Below are 16,644 nucleotides of genomic sequence, written 5' to 3'. Positions count from 1 at the left end.
CTGTTTTGGAAACAGGATGCTTATTACGTAAGTAATTTGTAAAAATAAGTTGCTTATTGGTAAAGGTCACAATTTCCTTTTACTTCTGTGGTCATAGAAACATTATCAGCGTTGTTACAGAGGAAGTCTGGGGCAGGATGGTCCAAGATACCAGGTGTGTAGACCACGGGTTGGCAAGCTTTTCCTGTACAGAAAAATGCAAATATTTTAGGTTTTGAAGACTGTATGGTCTCTGTCACAACTGCAGGAGTCCCACCGTATTCATGAGGTTATGCTCCAAGACCCCCCAGTGGACATCTGAAACCTTGGAAAGTGCCAAACCATGTATGTATGCTGTTTTTCCCTATACAATCACATAGTATAGGGTGGATCACATATGCGGCATGGACACGCCAGGCAAAAGGAATGATTTGTGTCCCAAGTGGGATGGCAGGAGACTACATCACACTGCTCAGAATGGTGTGTAACTTAAAACTTAGGAATTGTTTATTTCTGGAATTTTCCATTGTTTTTCTTTTCTTTCCCCTCCCCTCCCCTCCCCTCCTCTTTCTTTCTTTCTCTCTACAGTCTCTGTCGCTGGAGTACAGTGGCGTGATCTTGACTCACTGCAACCCCCGCCTCCCGAGTTCAAGCAATTCTTCTGCCTCAGCCTCCCCATTAGCTGGAATTACAGGCCTTGTGCCACCACGCCCAGCTAATTGTTGCATTTTTATTAGAGACGGAGTTTCGCCATGTTGGCCAGGCTAGTCTTGAACTCCTGACCTCCGGTGAGCCGCCCGTCTCCGCCTCCTGAAGTGCTGGGATTACCGGCGTGATCTGTTTAAAGCATCCAGCCTTAAACAGAATTTAATGAACTGTTAGTTTACAGCATGCAAATTTTTCTCCATTGGTAGTTTTGGAACATATTTTTCTGCTTCTTTGAGAAATGGGGTGTTCTACTTTTAATCTTCCTGTGTGTTATTTGGACAAGTTACCTTCCTATCCTGAGCCTCAATTTTTCCATCCATTAGAAAAGATAAGAGGACTACTACCTTCTAATCCTGCTTGTGTGGGGAAAATGCTCTTTGCACAGTGCCTGGCATTTAGCAAGTGCTCAATAAATGATGGCAGTAAGCAAAGTGAGGCTCTCCCTGCCGTGCTGGGATTTGATGCCCCTGTTCCTAGAAAGAGCTGCCTACAGTGTCAGGGAGCCGGGCCTTGGGCTGTTGCCCTGTCTCAGTAGGGCTATGTGAGCATATTGATTTTTGCAAAACCAAGTTCTGGTTCCTTGCTGTGGGGCTGACAAAAAAACCACGGGGCCGATCCTCTATAAATATTTTAGCTCTGTCCTCTGTTTTTAAAATACGAAGTATATACTCTAGGCCTTGCCTGTCTGCATTGAAACAAACTCTTCTGAGGTCATGTGCCTCTGGACCCCCACAGCCACGCACTGTCAGCGGCAGGCCCCACCCCTGGGAGTCATATCCCCACCTCAGTGCTTTCTCTGCCCCTGGAGAAGGAGCTTAGGTCAGGCCCCACACACCTGTCCAGCCCCACGTGTCTCCCTGACCAGCCCCACTGCCAGCAGCACCCCGTGCGCTGAGCCAGACCCGGTCCCGCCCTCAACCGGCAGAGGGCGCCCGCCCCCAGGCAGTGAGGCTTCTAGGGCTGCTCCCTGAGAAAGGACAGTATCTTGCATGGGGAGGGGAGAAGGGACAGTGAGGTAACTTCTTCCCAAGGGGTCGCCATCAGGGACCCCTTTGAGAGTCTGAGGAAAACCTCAGAAAAGGCACAAACTCAGATAATATGAGAACTGCCCCCTCGGTGCCCCCTTGTCACTAGGTGATGGGGACTCCCAGCTCTCCAGAAGCCCATTTCCCTTAAGGGAAGCAGTGAGGTGAGTCTTCAAGTCCCCTTTCCCCAAAGAAGTTCCGCTGTCTTGCCCCAAAGATTCCTCGATCCCCTCTTGGGTCTGGTCAGATCTGCCCTTGCCTTGAGAGGAGGCTGGGGAGTGAGCTTGCCCCAAAGGAGACTCAGACCTGCAGAACTCAGGGCCACCCGCAGGAGGGAAGGGCTGCCCTCGCCACATGTCCCTCCTGGGGCCTGCCTCTGCTTGGCAGGGCGGGGCTGCCCCATGTGAGGACTGCTCTAGATGGGCTTTTTTTTTTTTTCTTTTTTTTTTTTTTTGAGACAGAGTCTCGCTCTGTCACCCAAGCTGGAGTGCAGTGGCACGATCTCGGCTCACTGCAAGCTCCACCTCCCGGGTTCACACCATTCTCCTGCCTCAGCCTCCCGAGTAGCTGGGACCATAAGCGCCCGCCACCACGCCTGGCTAATTTTTTGTATTTTTAGTAGAGACGGGGTTTCACGGTGTTAGCCAGGATGGTCTCGATCTCTTGACCTCGTGATCCGCCCGCCTCGGCCTCCCAAAGTACTGGGATTATAGGCGTGAGCCACGGCGCCTGGCCTAGATGGGGTTTTGTAGGTGAGAAAGGTAATACCTCAGGCCTACTAGCGCATAGAAGAAAAAAATCCTGGCTGGGCACGGTGGCTCACGCTTGTAATCCCAGCACTTTGGGAGGCCAAGGCAGGCAGATCACCTGAGGTCAGGAGTTCAAGACTAGCCTGGCCAACATGGTGAAACCCTGTCTCTACTAAAAATATAAAAATTAGCTGGGTGTGGTGCCTGGCGCCTGTAATCCCAGCTACTCGGGAGGCTGAGGCAGGAGAATCACTTGAATCCAGAAGGCGGAGGTTGCAATGAGCCGAGATCACACCATTGCACTCCAGCCTGGGCAACGGGAGCAAAACTCCACGTCAGAGAAAAAAAAAAAAAAAGCCTGCTACCAGGAGAAGCTTGCAGGACGGTGGTGTGGGGCAGGCAAGGTCTAGGGTAGGAAGGAGTTCCCTTCCCTGGGTGTTTCCTATGCCGGAGGCTAATGGACAAATTTTGAGAAATTGTGATGTTTGGCTTGATATTGGGTCTTTTTTCCTGCGTCATTCATTCCCTTGAAGTTGTTTATTAAGCACCTGCTGTGAGTTGACGCTATATTATGACACAGGGGAGAAAGGGCATGGCCTGCCCTCATGGGGCACACACTGTAGACAGGACGTTGGTAAAGACAACATGACAATTGTGACTAATGCCACAGAAGAGAGGCGGGTGATGTTATGGGGACTTGTGGTAGGGGAACCGGACCAGCCAAGGAAGCCAGGAAAGAAGGGAGCATGAAGTCGGCAGAGAGGGGAGTGTTCTGAGGGAGAGACCAGCATGGGCAAAGGCCAGCAGGTTTGCTTTCTGCAGTGCAGTAATCACGTTCGGAAATTATCTTGTGTGTATTTTTACTTGTTTATTATTATTATCACCTCACTAAAACGTCAGCTCTCTAAAGCCAGGAGCCTTACTGTCCTACTGTGTCCCTAGCTCCTAGGACAGTACCTGAGAGATAGTAGGTACTCAACATATATTTGATATTTGTGGAAAATGATAATAATGGCTGACATACACTGCATGTCTTCCCTGTGCCAGTCACAGTTTCGTTTTGTTTTGTTTTTGAGACAGAGTCTCACTCTACTGCCCAGTCTGGAGTGCAGTGGCACGATCCGGTTCACTGCATCCTCTGGCTCTCTGTCACCCAGGTTCAAGCGATTATCCTGCCTAAGTCTCCCAAGTAGCTGGGATTACATGCGCCTGCCACTGCACCTGGCTAATTTTTGTAGTTTTAGTAGAGATGGGATTTCACCATCTTGGCCAGGCTGGTCTTGAACTCCTGACCTCGTGAACCACCTGCCTCAGCCTCCCAAAGTGCTGGGATTACAGGCGTGAGCCACTGTGCCCTGCCTGCCAGTCACAGTTCTAAGCATTTTATATGAACCCACAGCCAGCCCATGAGGAAACTGAAGCTTAGAGATGTTAAGTAACTTGCTTAATTTCTCAAAGGTGGTGGGTGCCTGAGCCAGGATTCTAACTCAGGCAGGCCTCCTCCAGCGCTCATGTTCTTACAGCCCATCTCTAGATGTAAATGAAGCAGACGGATCTGCTTAGGTGCAGCTTTAAGCGTATCTATGTATATGTGAGCAAGTCGGGGATTTCAGCCCACAACAGAACACAGGCTGTCAGCACTGTCACTGTGTGACTGCAGGTCAGAGAGTCTGGGTGGGAAGAGGGAGAGGGAGAGGTATGTTGATGAGCTTGCAGCCCTTTTTTTTTTTTTAAGACGGAGTCTGGCTCTGTTGCCCAGGCTGGAGAGCAGTGGCGGGATCTTGGTTCACTCCAACCTCTGTGTCCTGGGTTCAAGCAATTCTCCTGCCTCAGCCTCCCGAGTAGCTGGGACTACAGGTGCACATCAGTATGTTTGGCTAATTTTTGTATTTCTAGTAGAGATGGGGTTTTACCATGTTGGCCAGCTGGTCAGGAACTCCTGACCTCAAGTGATCCACTCACTTTGGCCCCCCACAGTGCTGGGATTACAGAGGTGAGCCACTGCACCTGCCTTGCAGCCATTTTTAAGCATGGGATGTGGCCTAATCAGATTGGCAGGTTGCAGAAAAGATTAGAGGGGCACAAATGGATTCAGGGAGACCGGATGAAACTTATATGAGAATGATGGATGTTTTCAATAGATGAGTAGGAGTTAAAATGCTTTGGAGATTAATAGGATGTGGGTATCTATCAGTATTCTCAGTTGCTAGAAAGTGTATGAGTTAATTTTTGCTGTATAAGAAACCACTCCAAAACTTAATGGCTTAAAATAATAAGTATGTATTATTTCTTATCATGCTTATGGGCCAGTTAGGCAGTTCTGTTCTGAGTCAACATGGCTGGTGGTCAGTGGTCTAAGACAGCTTCACTTGGGTTTGTAGACTTGCATATGTTCAGCTGGGACATCAAGGATGACTTGGCCTCCTGTCTGCCATCATCTGGCAGGCCAGCTCAGCCTTGTTTACATGGTGGTGTCCCGTGGTAGGAGGAGAGCAAGTCCCAGGGCGCAAGCACCAGCACCCTACATGTCTCTGCGTGCCTCATCTTTTCCAGTGTCCCATTGGCCAAAGCAAAAGCCCCATGGCCAAATCCAGATTCAGGAGGTGGACGACTTGTCTAGTGGAGGTCAACCGGCCTCCATCCTTGGCCACCCTGGTGCTTGCACCGTGAGCCCATGATAAGCCTGCCATGGTGATGGAATTACAGGCTACCCATGGGCCCACCAGGCTGGTTTTGCTAAGCCCAACCTGCCAGCAGCATAGAGCAGTGCCGAGTCCTCCTGGTGCACCATGGCCAGGGGAGACCAGCCAGACCGTTGCTCAGGCGTCCCCATGCAAGTAGCCAGGACCCAACTCAGTGTTGCCCTTTCGCTGGCTCTCCTTCCCCGGCCCTGCTTTTGAGGGATGCTAGGTGAGAGTGCTTTGAGTGTCCCTCTCTGATGGAGGGCTGAGGCTGCTGGCACCCCTCCTTGGTGGCACCTTTGGAAGAGCTTTTCTATGTATCTTCTGAAGCCTGGGAGACATGCTAGGTGGGTGTCTGCTGCCAAGAGTTCACTTCTGGCCAGCTGCTCTCAAACACTGTGTAGGCCAAAGAGTGTGCGGCAGTGCCAAGGGGGCGATGAGGACAGAGACCCAGGCAGGGAGAGCTGGGAGTCCTGTCCAACATGGCTGCTCCAACGCTTGGGGTAAGGGGGCCTTGGCAGGAAAGCAAGGGGTGTCTGTCAGAGGCTAAGGGGCAGCGGAGGAGCATGAGCCATCTGCAGAGACGGTGTCTCCTCTGTCAAAGGGAGCCCAAGGCAGCAGTCCTTGGGGACAGAGGGTGTGGGAGGCTGTCAAAAGCCGCTGTGTGAGCGAGCAAGCCTTGGACCTCAGAGGGAACCACCTGAGACTGGCGCAGATGAGAAAGCTGCTCTGCGGCCCCTTTGCCTGCCTTCCCTCTGTGATCTTGGTGGAGCCGGGGCTCACTGAGGCCGAGGAGGAGGAGGAGGAGGAGGAGGGGCAGGAGAAGGAGGAGCAAGGTGGGGAGGCTGAGAAGCCTATAGGGCCTCCTGCCCCCCAACAGCACCTGCAGCTGCAGGGGTCCACTGGGGGAGGTACCTGGAAGAGGCTCCAAGGATTACCCCAATGGACTTTTTTTTTTTTTTGAGACAGAGTCTCACTCTGTTGCCCAGGCTGGAGTGCAGTGGCATGATCTCGGCTCATTGCAGCCTCCGCCTCCCATGTTCAAGTGATTCTCCTCCCTCAACCTCCCGAGTAGCTGGGAATACAGGCGCCCGCCACCACGCCCAGCTAATTTTCTTGTATTTTTAGTAGAAACAGGGTTTTGCCCTGTTGGCCAGGCTGGTTTCCAACTCCTGACCTCAGGTGATCAGACCGCCTCGGCCTCCCAAAATGCTGGGATTACAGGTGTGAACAACCACGCCCCGGCCCCAACAGGCATTTTTTAAAAACTGACTGAAATCATGCTGTTATTCATGATCGGAGAGGGACTGGGAACATCATGGACTTGCCCCAGTTCTCGTCCCAAGGTCCAGGAAGAACTAGCTCCAGAGGTCAGAGGGGAGAAAATTGAGTTGTTTTTCTGACAGCAAAACTCTGAGACCTGCTGGTTCACTGTGGCGACTAAGTTACCTCCATGAAAATAAGTGTTGTGAGGATGTGGAGAAATTGGAACCCTTGTGCGTGGCGGTTGGGGATGTTAAAATGGTGCAGCTGCTGTGGAGAACAGTCTGGCAGTTCCTCAGAAAATTAAACCTAGGATTACCACATGATCCAGCAATTCTGCTTCTGATTATAAACCCAAGAGAAGCTAAAGAGGGTCTCAAGGAAATACTCGTACCCGCATGTTCATTGCAGCGTGATTTGCAATAGCCAAAAGGTAGGAGTGACCCAAGTGTCCACGGGCTGGTGAGTGGAGGAGCAAAATGAGGCATAGACAGACAGTGGGATGTTATTTAGCCCGAAAAAGGAAGGGGATCCTGACGTGCTGCAGCACGGGATGCACCTTGAGGACATCATGCTGAGTGAAAGCATCCGGACACAGAGGACAAATCTTCTACGATTCCACTTCCATGAGGCACTGAGTCGTCAGATTCATAGAGACGGAGGAATGGTGGTTTCCAGTGGCTATGGGGAGTTGTTTTTTTAATGGACACAGAGTTTCAGTTTGGGGAAGATGAAAAAGTCCTGGAGATGGATAGAGCTGAAGACTGTACACAGTGTGAATGTGCTTAATGCCACTGAGCTCTACACTTGAAAACAGTTAAAATGGTGAATTTATTTTATGTATTTTCACTACAAAAGAAATATGAAAAAAAAAATAGGTCTACAGAGAAGAGTAAGGCACTTATTTGCCAGTGTTTGTTCCTTAGTTCCAGCTCTGATCCTGCTGGTCCCAGACAGGCATCATCAGTTTTGAGAAAGCACTTTTCTCTTGGCCAGGGCTGTCACAGCGTAAAGCTCATCGCTCACAGTGGGACCTTGGCAGCGCGAGTTGAAGGTGCATGGAAGAAAAGGTCCGTGCAGATGAGATCGGAAGCCAAGGGCCCTGGGGCTGAGCATCTCTGCGAGGAGGGCCCCAAGGGCCTCCCTGAGGGAGAGGGAGAGAGGAGGGGCCTCGGGCCGTGGTGTGAGCTTCCGAGGAGCTGGGATTTGTGGAGAAAAGTACCGCTCTGTGGCCTGGATGCACCACGGGGGTAGGAGGAGCCCTCTCCACCCCAGGTCCTGAGGTGTGAGGGCCCTGGAGGAAGGCAGCACCCGTGGAACGGAGGGCCTCAGGGAAGCCGCCCTGGTCCTTTGGACAAACAGATTTGGGGTTCAGGAAGGGAGGAGGGGGACTGTGCTTTCTGGAGGGCCCAGAGGCAGGGTTTGGATGGATGGGTGGACAAAGGGGTGGCAGGACGGAGGGGTGGGGTGTGGGGCAGGGCAGCCAAGGAGCAGGAGCGCGGAAATCTCGAAATGACAGGTGAGTGGGGCGTGAGGCCCCACGGATTCGCACAGAAGGCATTAGGCTACGTGTTGAGATGCTTGCTTTTGGTGGCAAGCAGGCCTCGGGGCTAGGGCTATGTGTGTGAGTGTGGGGCCTCACTGAGCCCAGGCATGGGAGTTCATGGACACTCCCTGTCTCCTTCCCGCTTCTCCTCCAGCAGGCAGGAGGAATGAGGCAGATGTGCAGAGACAGGCAGAGGGCAGGGAGGGCAGAGGGAGAGGAAGGGAGACAGACCACACCCTCCTGCAGCGGGCCCCAGGCCCCGAGCTCGCTCCTACACCTGCATCACAGCAGGAGCCCAGGCTCCTCCCAGCGGGCGGAAGCAGTATCTTCTCTTGGTGCTTGTCATTTGCAGGAGAGGCCAACTAATACACGTCCACCTGAAGTTTACCCTGTGCTCCCTACTGCCCCCAGAACAGAGTCCAAGCACCTCTGCCCTGCATTCAGGGTGACCCCGCTCCGCCCCACCCATCGCACCCTCTCAGGCCTCCATGAACAAACCTGGTCAGGCAACACGTTTGTGCTTGTTAGTCAAGGCTGGTCTCCAACTCCCGACCTCAGGTGATCCGCCCGCCTCAGCCTCCCAAAGTGCTGGGATTACAGGCGTGAGCCACTGCACTTGGCCCAGACTCTTTTATCTTCCCCACACTGAAACTCTGTCCCCATTCAACACTCACTCCCCATTCCCCTCCAGTCAGCCCCCGACAACCATCATTCTAACCATTCTACTTTGTGTATCTATACATTTTACCACTCAGTACCTCGCATAAGTGGAATCATACAGTATTTGTCCCTTGGTGACCAGCTTATTTCACTCAAGGTTCATCCATGTTGTAGCACACGTCAGGATTTCCTCCCTTTTTTTTTTTTTTTTGATGGAGTCTTGCTCTGTCGTCCAGGCTGGAGTGTAGTGGCACAATCTCGGCTCACTCCAACCTCTGCCTCCCGGGATCAAGTGATTCTCCTGCCTCAGCCTCCTGAGTAGCTGGGATTACAGGCGTCCGCCACCATGCCTGGCTAATTTTGTATTTTTAGTAGAGACAGGGTTTCACTGTATTGGCCAAGCTGGTCTCAAACTTCTGACCTCAAGTGATCTGCCCGCCTTGGCCTTCTGAAATGCTGGGATTACAGGTGTAAGCCACCGTGCCCAGCCTCCTTCCTTTTTTTTTTTTTTTTTTTTTTTTAGAGACAGGGTCTTGCTCTGTTGCCTACCACTGGAGTGCAGTGGTTCAATCATAGCTCACTGCAGCCTCAAACTCCTGGGCTCAAGCAACCCTGGTGGCGTGTGCCACTATGCCTGGCTAATTTTCTTTTTTGTAGAGATGGGGGTCTCACTGTGTTGCCCAGGCTGGTCTTCTGCTCCCGGTCTTAAGTGATCCTCCACCTCAGCCTCTTGGGTCACTGGGATGACAGGCATGAGCCACGGTGCCTGGCCTTCCTTCCTTTTTAAGGGTGAATAATATTCCATTGTATGTGAATTGTGTGGATGGTTTTGAATGGCTCTGGGGGGCTCTGTGGTTGTCTCAGTGATTATGGGGTGGATGGACACAACTGGAATGGAGCATGCTCCAGTTTAGGAGGCACTGGGGGACTCACCTACTCTCCACCCATCACCAGGGGTCCCAAGGCCTGAAATGCCATCCTCTTGGGCTCTGTACTTCCTTCGTGTGCTCTGGGCCCTTTGCCCCATGGAGACCTCTCCCAAGGATGAGGGAGCAGAGCCAGCCCTTCCATATCTTCCAGCATCTCTGCCGTGTAAACAGAAAGCTAGACATTGGAGAGCTGGTGAGAGTTGAAGGAATCACGAACCTAAAGGGAGAGAAATGGGACCTTTTTCCTTCCTTCCCTGGAACCCGCCTCACACACAGATGGGCTCCCCACCACTCTGTGCCAACCATGGGGCTCCAGGGGACTCCCTGATGGAGATGGGGGTACCTGCAAGGAAAGGCGTGGCGTTTCATTGCCCATTGGGATGTCTTCTCATACAAGAGACTAGCCGGGCTGCCCGCTGTGTCATTGGAGCTGGTTGAGCAAGAAAAAAGACAGAGATGGCTGGGCAGAGAGGGGCTGAGCGCGGCACCTGCACACGCATCTTGCATGGGGAAGACGCGTTCACTCCCTCTGGGCCAGCCGCACCCCCAGAGGCTTGCTGGGTGGGCCGCCTTGCCGATGCCATGGCCAGGGACCTGCTGGCGAGGTGAGGGGCCCCATGGAAGGTAGTTGGCGGAGGGTATGGGGGGCAGCAGGAATCTCTCTCCTTCTCCAGGAACCCAGTGGCGGGTAAGCACTGCAGGGGCTGCTGAGAGCGGCACCTCCCAGGAGCACCAGTTAAATCTGAAGTCAAATCTGAAGTCCTTCGCTCTTGCCCGTTTCTCTCCTACCAGCCGATATTCCAGAGGGAAAGCGAGACCCAGGGTGGGAGGGGTAGTGAGGCCTTGACCCCTTCCTCAGGGCCATAGGCCCAACCCTGGCTGGGCAGAAGCACATTCAGTAAGGTCTGCTTAATAAATTATCCTGGACCTGGCGTTTTGATGTGGGACACCAGCCAGGAAGGGATGGGAGCTGTTGGGGTGTCTCAGGGATGGAAAATAAAGGTTGGATAAGGGACGGTGGGAGGCAGTAATTGGGAAAAAAGTCATTTTGTGTTCACACTTGGGCCAAATAATAGTGTAAAACTAAAAGTACAGGAGAGCTCTGTACTTTTAGTTTTAAGTGGGGGGCAAAAACCTTGGGGCCCAGAGGTGGGGAGGGAAAGGGGTGTCCATCCCAAATGCCACAGCCAGGGCCTGGGGTGGCAGTGGAGCGGAGGTGAGTCTGAAGCTCGTGTCCTGGCAAAGGAGGGCAGCCCAGAGTGGGAAACTGGGTACAGACATGCGCGTGTGATGACGGGAGCAGAGACGGGAGGACCCATCGGCACAGTGGGAAGGTAGGAAGAACTCGCAGACGAGCCAGGGGCAGTGGAAGGAACAGGACTGGAGGCGAGAGGAAATAACCAGGGGAAATAAACTGCTCCACACAGGGGGAAATGGAGGGGATAACCCCAAGTATTTCAGCCATTACACAAAGAGAGGCTGTCGGGATATTGTCTGAAAACCAGCCCTAGCTATGCAGGATTGACGGGATACATGCGGAACAGTAAGGTCGAGAAGGGCTGGGGACGGTCCGTGTGTGGACAGACAAGACACAAATGTGATGCGCCAGCAGTGTGAGCCGCAGACAGGCGGACCTTCAGCTTAGAACACGTGATGATGAAAAGCAAAACTTATAAAGGAAAAAAGTCATAGACCCGTATGGACTAAGCAAAATGTTGGTTAAATACACAAAGCCAAAGTTACTAGAATTGAAAGGAGAGCTTGATCCAAATACAGTTACAGTGGGAGATTTCAATACACAGCTCTCAAGCCAACCAACAAAAAGGAATGATATCAAAGAATAACCAATACATTTGATTTAATAGGTGGAGATTTTTTTTCCATGTGTGTATAGTTGTTAAAACAACAGAAACAGAGTAAAGAGGCTGTGGCTCCCGGGGGGCAGTGCTGGAGCATGGCCCTGCATACTTAGACCTGGGGAGAAAGGGCTCTATGCTCCAGCAGCTCTAGGGTTGGCAGGCAGGGAGGTGGGTCCTCATGTGTTGGCCCTCATCGCAAAGAATGGAGATCTGGCGGGGCTGATGGTGGGCTGGAGAAAGCCTGATCAAGATGCAGCTGTGGCCTCAGTCCCCTCCTCCAAGTTCCCCCACCTCTGACTGCAGGTCATCTGCAAAGAGAGCCCGGGCTCAGCACAAGACACGCCCCAGGTCGCCCGAGGCGGTCAAAGCACATGGCCAGCTCGTTGTCATCCAGCCCACTACGCATGATGTGGTGCCCCAGTAGGAGGGCCAGGCACAGGAACAGCATAAATGGGTTCCCCCGTCAGACTCCTGGGGTGGGGGCAGCCCCGTTGGTGGTGTGGGTGGCAGGGACTTTCCAGGATCTTTCTGGGAGCCTACCTCTCGCATCAAGGGGGAGCCTACAGCCATGTTACCAGTGGCAGACGCCTCCTGGTTGGGTGGTGGAGATGAGGAAGATGGGGAATCAGGGTGGGAAAAGGAGGAGAGCAGTGGGTGTGGGAAGTTTGGCAAAGGCTTGGAGAGGGACTTGGAGCTAATAAGGGCGGTTGGGTGGGGCAGCTAGACCAGAGGGTCCCTCCTGAAGCCCATGTTATCCATGAGGCCATCCAGGATGGCTTGTCTCAGGTGACACCCCCTGCTACCAGGCCCCTGGCTGGCTGTGGCCAGGTGGTCAATGGCATCTTCAAAGGTACTACCTCCTCCACTGGCAGGCCTCAGCATGTGCCTGTCGCACGGGCCGCCCCCTGTGGCCACCAAAACCAGTGTCTGCCACTTGGCTGGGGGACCCAACCTGTTCTCCCTCATGTTCAGGAGGATCAGGGGGCAGCGAACTTCAGGTGACCTCACGCATGCGGAAGGCATCTGCCAAGGCGAACTCTCGCTTGAGCTCCAGCAGCAAATTCAGAGGAAAAGCAGACTTTCGTTCCTTCTGTGTTATAATAGGAAAACAAAAATAAAAGGACCTATATAGTTTAAGCACCAAAAGAAACTAGGAATTGATTAAAACAGAAATCAATGAGCTAGGAAACCAACACGCATCCCATTCATACTTTATTAGAATGGATGAGCGACCCCACGCATCTACGCATGCGCAATGGGCTGGACAGCAACGAGGTCTCTGCAAGCGCTGATGAAACAGACCTGAGCACATCGTGACTTGCAGTTTCCCTGGTAAGGGGGATGGGGGCAGCAGACACGTTCAAGACTAGAAATGAGAACAGAATTTGGAGAAAACTGTATTCCACACTCTGGCAATACGTTTGCAAACCTGGGGGGACGGACTCCCCAGGATATGAGTCTCCTCAAGGGGACGCTGGGTCAGATTCTCGGGTGAAACCTGGCTCGATCACTCACTAGCTGTGTGACCTTATGCAAATCACTTAACCCCTGTGTGCTTCAGTTCATCATCTATCAGATGGAAATAGTGATAGTTCCTGCCTCTTGGGTACTTGTGAGAACTAAAGGGTTCGTAGGTGCTCAGACCTGGCACACAGCAAAGATCAGGAAGGGGTGGAGTTGTTATTAAACGGTGTCGGCACACAGGCTGTGCATCTGCAAGAAAATACAGTGTGCGGGCTGGGTATGGTGGCTCACGCCTGTAATCCCAGCACTTTGGGAGGCGGGTAGATCACGAGGTCAGGAGTTCAAGACTAGCTTGGCCAAGATTGTGAAACCCCGTCTCTACTAAAAATACAGAAATTGGCCGGGCATGGTGTTGGGTGCCTGTAATCCCAGATACTCAGGAGGCTGAGGCAGAGAATTGCTTGAACCTGGGAGGCAGAGGTTGCAGAGCAAGACTCCCTCTCAAAAAATATATATAAAGAAAAAAGAAAATCAATGTGCATTTTCATTTGCATTTGTAAAATCAACTCTTGATGGATTCAAAGTAAATAATAAAACAATAAAAATCTTAACAGAAAATTAGGAATTAATCCTGGGGCAAGGAAACCCTCCTAATCTAAACTAAACAAGAGAGTTCCATTTAGCTTCATAAAAAACTTTTATATAACAAAAGATACCATAAATAAAGTCTGTGGACAAATGATAGATTCAGGAAAATACTAGTGATACAGATGGCTGTAATATGCAAAGAGCTCCTAGATACTGACAAGGAAAACACAAACGCCTTCCAAGAAATGGGCAAATGCCAATGGCCATTGCATGGTGAGGAATGCCACCAGACAGCAGGGAAACGGCAGAGTGCCGCACACCGCCAGGCCAGCTGGAACTACAGCAGCCCCTTAGGGCCACCTTGGTGGACAGTCACCGGCAACACCTGTGAAGACTGACAAAGCCAGCATCCCCGGGATCTAACACACAGAAATACACACGCCAGGACATGCAAAGTGGCCCATGCAGCATTGATCCAAAGTGGAAGGCAAAGTGATCTCCCATCCACAGGCAACACTGTGGTTACTTGCACATTCAACGTGCTTGCCACTGCTTTCCCACGGCCACCAGGAGGAACGGACTGCGGCTCCCGGTCGCCCTGGAGGGAGTGGGGTCAGAAGATGCAGAATAGGGTGCATGATGAGGCTCTGCTTTTAAAATGCTGACAGCTCCCAATGTGTCATGTACATTTGTGTGTGTGTTAAATAAGCACTGAGGAAAACTTAGGGAAAATATTGTGGATTACTAATGAGACACTCATATTGAGAAAGGGGCAAACCAAGTACACACAAAAGAAAATGTCTGAGCTAAACAATGTGTATTATGTTTGTAAAATTACATTTGTGTGATTATTGTGAAGAAATAACACTTAATTTTTGTTTGCATTTTTTGAGTAAACATTATATTCTCTGTGTGATGAGGGTGCATTCAATGTCTGTTAAGATCCAGGATGGGGTTTCCCAGGCCCCAAGAGACTGGCAGTACCAACCCAAGCATGCCCTGGCATGTCCTCCTGGCGTGCCCGCTGGGTCCCTTCCAGGATGGCCGGGGCGTGGGCTGGTCTGCAGAGGCTCTGCAGCTGGGGCTGCAGCCAGGCGGTGACTCAGGCAGGTTCCGCCTGGGCTGGGAGGGCCGGGCATTCCTGCTGTGAGGCTGCCTGTGCCTAACTCACCATGACTTGCACTTTGCTGCCATCTTGCCTGGAGGGCTGACTTAGCCAGGATGGTCCTAGTACCCACTTCCCCTCCCGCCAGCACTCATGCCTTCTGCCCCGCTAAGATGCCCTCGGCAGAGGCTTCCTGGGAGCCAGGGCCTGGGCCTGGGAGCCACAGCTTCCTGGGAGCGGGAAAGTCCAAGGGAGATGGGGTGAGGACTGGGGGCCTCTGCCGCATCTTAGGGGAGGCTCCCCCTTGCTCGCACTCACCTCCCGAGGCTGCAAACCTGCAGCTTCTCTGACCCAAGGCACTATGACTAGCGGCAGATAAAGAGATGAAGAAGCCCCAGAAATCCTTTCCTGCAAGTCCCCAGGAGGTGCGGACACAGTGGGGGAAAGTGTCCCGGGCACAGCCAGTTCTGCTGACTTCGTGCCTCTCCAAAGAGGGGCTCTGTAACAGTAGCTGACTGACTGCCCTTGGCTGGGCACGGTGACTGGATGACAGCTCTCTGTGGCCTTCAACTCCTGGGCTCAAGAGATCCTCCCACCTCAGCTTTCCCGAGTAGCTGGGACTACGTGTGCGCGCCACCATGCCCAGAGGAGTTTCACATTTTTTGTAGAGACAGGGTCTTGCTTGGTCACACCCAGGCTGGTCTCGGACTCCTGACCTCAGGTGATCTGCCTGCCTCGTCCTCCCAAAGTGCTGGGATTACAGGTGTGAGCTACCGTGCCTGGCTGAACACTAAGTCGTACTCCTTCTATCTAAGTATATATTTGTACCCATTACGCAAGCTCCCTTCCTTCCCCCACCTCCCCACCCTTCCCAGCCCTGATAACTACCAATTTATTCTCTATCTTCATGAGATTCACTTGTTTGGCTCACACACGTGAGGGAGAACACGTGGTATTTGTCTTCCTGAGGCATAAGGCTTTTAACCAATGGGGAGATCCCTGAGACCCGCTGTCTAATTTTCTCCTTTCTACTTTTTTTTTTTTTTTTTTTTGAGACAGGGTCTACCACTCTGTCCCCCAGGCTGGAGTGCACTGGCACGATTACAGCTCACTGAAGCCTTGACCTCCTGGGCTCAAGCAATCCTCCCACCTCAGCCTCACAAGTAACTGGGTGCATGCCACCATGCCCAGCTAATTTTTTTTTTTTTTGAGATGGAGTCTCGCTCTGCCCTCGTCCAGGTTGGAGTGCAGTGGCGGGATCTCGGCTCACAGCAACCTCCGCCTCCCAGGTTCAAGTGATTCTCCTGCCTCAGCCTCCTGAGTAGCTGGGATTACAGGCATGCGCCACCATGGCCAGCTAATTTTTGTATTTTAGTAGAGATGGGGTTTTGCCATGTTGTCCAGGCTGGTCTCGAACTCCTGAGCTCAAGTGATCCACCCACCTTAGCCTCCCAAAGTGCCGGGATTGCAGGCGTGAACCACAGCGCCCAGCTGCCCGGCTAATTTTTTATTTTTTGTAGAGATGGGTCTCTCTATGATGCCCAGGCTCCTTCTACTCATATAAAGGAAGTGGTTTCCCCTCCCAAAAACTATTTCTAATCTAAACGTTCCTTGAAATTTAAGCAAACTCGCTTTTCATTCATTCATTCATTCAACCCTTTTTTTGCTAGCTTTGGGTGAATTTGCTGAAAATCGTCTTGCTAAATGATTGCTTTTCTGTCCAAGGGATGGTTTGGCATAGTGGACTGCTTCCATATCTTAGGAGGTCTCCCTTGCGCCAGGTTATGGTACTGAACAAAAGTTGAGATCTCTGCCTTTGTGGACATTCCAGTCCATGGGCGGGGGGACAAGGAGAGAAGAAAAACAATCAACACATAGTCACATAAGCAAAGATATGCTCGCAGGTTGTGACAGGTTCCTGGAAGCAAGGAAGGTTTTATTTGGGGGGTGGGAGAGGTCAGGGAAGCTGAGATCTGAACATGGATAAGAGTCTGGTGCAGAGTGGAAGATAAAGTGTCCCAAGGAGCAAGAACAGCATGTGCAAAGGCCCTGTGGTAGGAAATTGCCTGGGTCAGTGAAGGAATGCCA

General features: G+C 52.0%; 1 pseudogene; it reads right to left on the bottom strand.

Annotated features, from left to right (window-relative positions):
• Positions 1–11,373: 11,373 nt before the first annotated feature.
• LOC101004871 lies at positions 11,374–14,842 on the bottom strand (annotated as a pseudogene).
• Between the last annotated feature and the right edge of the window lie 1,802 nt (positions 14,843–16,644).

Source organism: Papio anubis, chromosome 17 (assembly GCF_008728515.1).
Source record: "Papio anubis isolate 15944 chromosome 17, Panubis1.0, whole genome shotgun sequence".
Lineage (NCBI taxonomy): Eukaryota > Metazoa > Chordata > Mammalia > Primates > Cercopithecidae > Papio > Papio anubis.
This window is presented reverse-complemented; position numbering and strand designations above follow the sequence as displayed.